Genomic DNA, 7,356 nt, shown 5'->3' on the forward strand with positions numbered 1-7,356 from the left:
ACCGTGACACGAGCTGTGTGTGGTGGAGCTGTGTCCTGTTAAAACAGCTCCCCTGGCGGTCAATGATTGGAAGAAGGTGAGGTTGAAGATTTGATTCATGTAGCGATTTGCTGTCAAATTTCCCTGAACCTAAATCAAGCAGGATCTGGTGGTGTAGGATATAGCCCCCACACCATGACACTACCGCCACCGAATTTGTCGAATTCACGTACACAATGTGGGGCAAAACGCTCATTTCGCCGACGAAAAAAACACGTTGTCTTCCATCTCGCCGGTGAAGAAGAAATCGTGATTCATATCTAAACCACACTCGTCCTCTGTTTTGCAACTTCCAAGGCTGTAAGGTATGGTACCAACTCAAGCGTCGCTGTCGATGGATCTGTTGAAAACAGGGACGATAACTGGTATTCTGGGTCGGATTCCAGCCTCGCGAAGATGGTTCCTGACAGTCTTGCTCGATATCCTCCTCAAACCAGGGATGCGTCCTGCAGTCTCCGTAGCTGTGGCGTTGTCATGACGTAGGTGGAACAGTCGAATGTAGCGATCCTGTGCAGGGGTGGTAACTCTTGGTCGGCCGGTTCTCGGACGGTCTGCAGTTGAATTCAACTGTGTGTATCGGACCCAAAGGCGGCACATGGTGCTGTGGTGGACGTTGGCGTTGCGTGCAACAGAAGACTGCGATTCCCCTCTTTGGATACGTCCTATGGCGATGTTCCAATCGGCAGCGCTGAGTCTCGGCATTTTCAAACTTGAAAAATGTTGACAATTGAATGACAAATTAGTGGCTTATGCTTGCCTTTTCATAGCCACTACCACGAGTTACGAATGCCATAACTTGCACCTGCATTTTGCTTTACTGTTTTCCTCCATGATATTTTTTAACAAGTGTGAGAACAATGCCGTTTAAGACAATCGACAATGGCTGCGTTTTTGACGCACCGTTTGTCGAATATCAGGCCACCAACATTTTCCAATAGCATATATCTAATTTATATGCCGGATTTTTTGTGTAGTCAAGTTCATTGAACTACATACTACCTGTGCGTTTCTTTTTTTGAAGAGAGTATATTTGTAATTGCAAGGGATTCTAATTATGAAACAGTAAATCTGAAAGATCTATTTTCAGGTGTTAGTGGGCATCTCATCCTAAGTTACTTGAAAGAAATTTGTCTGTAATATAAATTTTAAATATGTATGTAAATAATAATTTTCTAGTCTTTCAATTTGGTGTCGTGCTTGTATCGCCAAAGATTATAGAATGCTCTGCCCAGGAGGTTAAAGTACCAAATACATATTGTCCCCCCTGTGTGACACGTAATTCCTATCATAATCTATCATCAACCGTTGCTGAGCATTTCTTAATATTGGCTAGTATTGAGCACAATCATCACTGGTTAAGTGATGGCGTTAACCTTGCTGAGGTACGATGCAGGAAGCAGAGGTACTGTACGTTTTCATGATCTCCAGCGAGGTGGCCCAGCTTCGGTTACTGGTGGCCTATAGCCTGTGTTTCAAATTGTAAAAATAATATTGTCATGCCCAAATATGTTTCACAAATGTGTTTTTAAATGTAACTTTATATTCATGACTCACTTGTGCATATGAACTTGGTCTCGTCGCTAAATGGCTGAAATAATGCTGACTTGACGTTAGTTTTACTCACTCACTCATCAGGTCCCTCCTACAACAAGCGTTGAGTACTGAAGACTTTTTAAATTTCGATAATCCCACAGGCCTTTTATGAAAACCAGTGACAAATAGTTATCCACTATTGAATGAAACCCCAAACATTTGTAAGTTCTGCTACCCTGTTACGCGTGGGATAACAATGCGTTTTCTTAACCTCAAATAGAAGGGAGAATTCCGTTAGTAAGTGATGAGTCAAAGAGATGTTCCATCATTGACTGTGAGGCTCCATGAGTCATACACAGATAATTATGGCATCATCTTGTATTACACATTATATTTTGATGGGAATGTTAGTGTTTCAAATGGTCGAGTTAGAATACTTAATAACAATTATAAAATTGTTTTTTTGCAACATCGAATTGGATTATAATCATTCAGGAATCTTTTACAAAATTAACATTACCTTATTTCACATATACCTTTAAGATTGTTAACCTTTAGCCTGCTGAATTGTTTTAGCATAAGGCGCTGTAAAGAGGGTGCACGATTTCTGTCGTTACATTTGTGCAAATTGAATTCAATAATCATAACTCCGATATCTTAATGTTAAGTATTTAAGTATAAATTCAATAATGGTAATTATGAAGCATTTAAGTAAATTTATTTTAGCGTTTAACATGAAAAACCTAATTTTCGAGGTTACCATGTAGGTTGCTTAGTACGAACATTCGTTATAATCTAAAGTGTCAATTAATGAATTATAAATAATCCCCAGTCCTAATTTCAAATGTTTTGGTTAAATATTTACGATATGCGAAAATACAAGTCTTGTCATGATGCTAGTAGAAATACGAAAATCAAACAGCGTGTAACTGTTCAAACTTCAATTATTATCTTTAGTTTAAACATATTTTATTCAACAATTATTATCTTTCGCCTGAACATCATCCAATAATGTGAATAAGTAACTATACTCTTCAAAACCAGAAACGCAATACGGATATTTCTCGCCATAAAAGCAAAAACAGCGGACAAAGAGGTGAAAAATGAAGAGGTTTAATGTGTTATAGAGCTTGTCGTAAAAAGGCGACTATGCTTGTCGAAAGGTGCTGTTCCTTGGCAATGATTTATGCAACCGAGTAGCGGGTTAAATGGGGTCCAGGCCAAAGAGGCTTCAATGTAGTTTGCCATGTTTAGGAGGGAGTTATACCCTTTATACCCAGTCGACTGGGAGACTGAATGAGTTTCGGTCGAACGAGATTTCAGTGTAATATTCCATATCCACGTGTTATAACGTCTTTTCTGCCTCAGATAATGAACGTGTTGTCTTGCAGCACCACATATGACACCTCTCGGTAACTTTCCCTTCTAAATCATATTTTGTTTTCCAATAAACCACGGAATTAACAAAGGTAGCACAGGTATCCGCTTCCGATATATTGTTAACAATTAAATACCCATGTTTCTAATCGATAAATATTAAACCAATTATATACCCATGTTTCTAATCGATAAATATTAAACCATTTGTCATTTAACAAGGTACATTTGCTTCGTTCATGTTCAATTGAAGAGGAAGTAAGCTCTGATAAATTAGCAGTCTCACCATTGGTCAGGTGAAGTATCGTTTTATGGGTCAGCGAGCGAGTATTGTTTTATGCCGTTTGGGCAATTATCCCAGCAATATTCAACATTACATGGTGAAATTTACATGTAACCTAGCTCTGCATCAATACACTGTTTATGTCCTAATTCAACCTTGACAACAGTAATTGCAAACACAGTTAATGATGCGGTATTTGTCAAGTGCAATGTTTTGAGTGGGTTGTCGATCTCAATTAAGGAAATACCGATAATATCCTTTTAGCAAAGTATGGTTATGTATTTGCTCAAAAACGTGAAATACACTCTCTCTCAGTTGATTTTTATAGTGTTTTCTGCCCAACATGTATTGCGACACATACTTTGGATATTGTGGTAACTGCAACTCGACATTTTGCAAGCTATGAGTGTACATGTGATCATTTCGACAATGTTAAAAAAAGACGTACTTTTCTATGAATATTACCTTTCGCAATATATGTCAAATCAGCTGTTTCAATTAGAGGTAGTAAATGTGATTGAAACCGCATATTGACAAATCAGAAGCGAATAATTTCTAGATTATTGGCAGAACAAATAAATGTCATATCATCGTAATCAAGACAGTGTGCATTCAGGATCTTACGTTTATACATCCATGGAAGGCAAAAAGAAATATCGTAGTCAATTCTTAAAAATTCACACAAGACACCTTAAACTATATTTTATCATAATGTCAACGCGCATGTTTATATAATTAGAATAATTAGCTCTTGGGGGAATAAAGGACAAAATCGGCTTCGCTTCCCGGGACGTTTTATGCACAACATATAAACAATAAACAGCAAATACACAATGAGCGGAATACCTGCTCTGACAACACAAACACAGCGATGAGCGGGCCTTCCAGCTCAGGCATACATGAGGTGAGTGGAGCTCCAGCTCAACCTCAGGACGTTTCCTACGAGCGGCACATCCTGCTCGAGGTTATCCTTACACCAAAGCTCGGAATACCAAGCTGACTAACATTGTATTGATAACACATATATAGTAATGGACAGACAAAGAGACAATGACGTTGCTCTGGACATGGGACATATGGGCGTGATGAACCGACACAGCTCAGGGGATAATTAACGGGGAGTGATATGGTAGCCCATGTTGGTTGACAGTCAATACAAAGAAATGTTGGTGAGGATTAACAACGGAGATGAGGTTCTTATAAATATTGCAATTCAGTTATGGAGACATATACATGTTATGACTACAGGGTAATTTACCTTCGGAATCAAATGTTCTTTCGACAATGGTTGTCCCAAATTAGTTGCTATGACAATAACACTAATGTCATTAACCGTGTACCCTTTTAAAATGTAATACTGAATACTTACTGCAGTAGTACCGTGAATGAGTCTCATCAACCAGGGTGTCTGAGTTATAGATCTGCTTGTCGATCAGTTTACAGGCACGGGTCTCGGTGTTGTAGAAGAAGGAAGTACAACCATTGGTTGTCCTACACAATGATGCACAATGTCTTTCTGACCACGCTGACGAACATCCAAATGTGGTGTGTTCCTGAGCTGTCTTCCCGTCAAGATCCCATCGTCGCATGTATCGTTCATGCTGTATATAATCTTCCTCGCAAATACTGTTTCTGAAAAGTGTGAACACGAGTAACCACAAGAACATCATCTTCTCAGCCGCTGCGCATAATATGGAAATCAGTGGCTGGGCGAATTGGCGCATTGATCTGCTTCGATGTAAGTGAAGAGCTTAGCAACTATAAATAGAGTGAAATCCATCACCAACTACATGAACATTTGAACTGCACAATTAACATAATACGAGACTCGTATATCTTCCCTTGATATATTCTGCAACTGCCAGGATCAATCAGTATGTTAGAATTTCTGATTTTTAAGATTGGTAGATAATTACATGTAAACAATCTCGCAAAAAACATACGGTTTCGACTCTTTTCAGATAAATGAAAGACTGACGATAATTCTATTATAAAGAAGAGGTTGACATCCCAAAACTGGAGTCACATAAAGTTATGTTCACTTCCTGGTAAAACCGAAAGAAGGATGACCCAAAGTTTCAGACAAAAACTTTCAGAAAAAATCCCTGAAGTTAAAGGTTATTGTATTAAGAATAAAATCCATTGCATTACTGACTAACTGACTTTGTACTTATCTTGTATTTTACGAATGACAAATTCTCGATACCATTCATCTCAAATGGCTAGGTCCTGCTTACTTAACGACTTGGCTTTATGACCGTAAAAAATTCATTATTAGCTAACTGCAGTCTGCAAAGCATACATTGTACATTTTATATGCCAGAAGAATAAGGAATTAATTTAAATAATGTCTCACTTCTGGGGATGTGATTGTTTTAGGGTAGTTAGTTTGTAAAGATTCAAGACAATGTAAATACCCATTTATAGTATCGTTTACCATTGTCTGATATATTATTATATGCCTTAACTTGGTACTGGATCGGTATGACGTAGTTGTCTCTTTACTTTATTATCAAGTCGATATCGGGAAATGCAATGCGAAAGTATCGCGGAATCGCACCTCAATGCATCCCAGCATGTTGTAACTTGCTATATGGCAGTGTAGTTTGTTGTTCCACGGTGATTGTAAAACGTATTACATTGTTTCTGTTGAGATTCAGTAGATGTTCATTGTATTGTATTTGGACAAAGATCAGTTGTCGGGAATGTGTAACGTTTTAATGTGAGCAGTGGTAATAAGGTAATTATACTTAGATGCTCGAATTATATGTAAACTTCTGGAATAACATGGATGGATGTCCATCGTTATAGAAACGTGTGATATTCTGTGTTGTTCTCGTGACACTGGACTGGTCAAACACTGTGTAGAAAGTGCGGTAAGCTGATTAGACTATATAAGTGAAGCAGGCGCGTCCCTGTCTCATCTCACATTTCATCTGACATTACACCAAGACCAACTTTCGTGTGTCGATCACTTTTCACCCTGGTGTTCAGCCAAGGCCTATTTCAGAAGCTTGACCACTGTTGCGATGAGGGGATTATTATTCTTGTCATTGTCATTTCCACTTTTCTCACATGTTATAGTGCCATTGAATATTGCACTACCTCTCTACTGCCATTGTAATTGCTGTGCAGTAATTTGTATTGATTTTGCAAACCTAGTTAATTTAGTAATTCAGTTGTTGAGTGTATACCACTTGTTGGCTTTTTGTTGGTTTCTCACTAAATTCGGGGCGGTCGGGTAGCCTAGTGGTTAAAGCGTTCGCTCGTCACGCCGAAGACCCGGGTTCGATTCCCGACATGGGTACAATGTGTGAAGCCCATTTCTGGTGTCCCCCGCCGTGATAGTGCTGGACTATTGCTAAAAGCGGCGTAAAACCATAACACTCACTCAGTCTTAATGCCATCTGGCCCTGCAGCTTCACCCTGCTTCAGATCTTTTTCGAATGATTCGATCTCTTCCTGTGTAATATCATCATTAAGTGAGTGAGTGAGTCTTTTTCAAGAATGTTTTTTCTATCTCCACTAGTGCGTTATGTGCTGCATTTGTCAAAGCATCAACAGCTAAATCAACATTCAAAGACAATAAATGAATAAACTCATCCATGTGAAGTGCAGACAATGACTCAGAAACATTATGTTTAAAGGCATCACATATTTCATTTCTCCCTGTTTATCAAGGAATAAATATTTAAATACATTTCATTAACATTATCGACCTGTCTTTCACATCCATGGACGGTAAGTATGATAGGAAAGTAAACTGATTCACAGCGAGTATGTATGCTAAAGTCGGAAATGGTGTCAAATAAACTAGTTGTGCATAGTACATAATCAAACAAACTAGCGCCACCCTCCTGAAACAATCAAATGATCCGTCCTTATCCCCAGCAAATCGTCCATTGGCAATATGGACAGCAAACGTACCAGATCCCTCCCGTATTCCTTACACGCATCATCTCTGGTACTGTGGGGGACACCCAACAACGTCCATATCCATACGCAAGTCGGAATACAATTTTTTTTATTAATAACAGTGGATGGAACATACACCCCTGTCGGACTCTGCTGGAAGTCTGAAATGCATCGGTTTGAACATTTCCGATACGAACAAACATTTGATA

Source organism: Haliotis rufescens, unplaced genomic scaffold (assembly GCF_023055435.1).
Source record: "Haliotis rufescens isolate VD_foot unplaced genomic scaffold, xgHalRufe1.0.p SCAF_6, whole genome shotgun sequence".
NCBI lineage: Eukaryota > Metazoa > Mollusca > Gastropoda > Lepetellida > Haliotidae > Haliotis > Haliotis rufescens.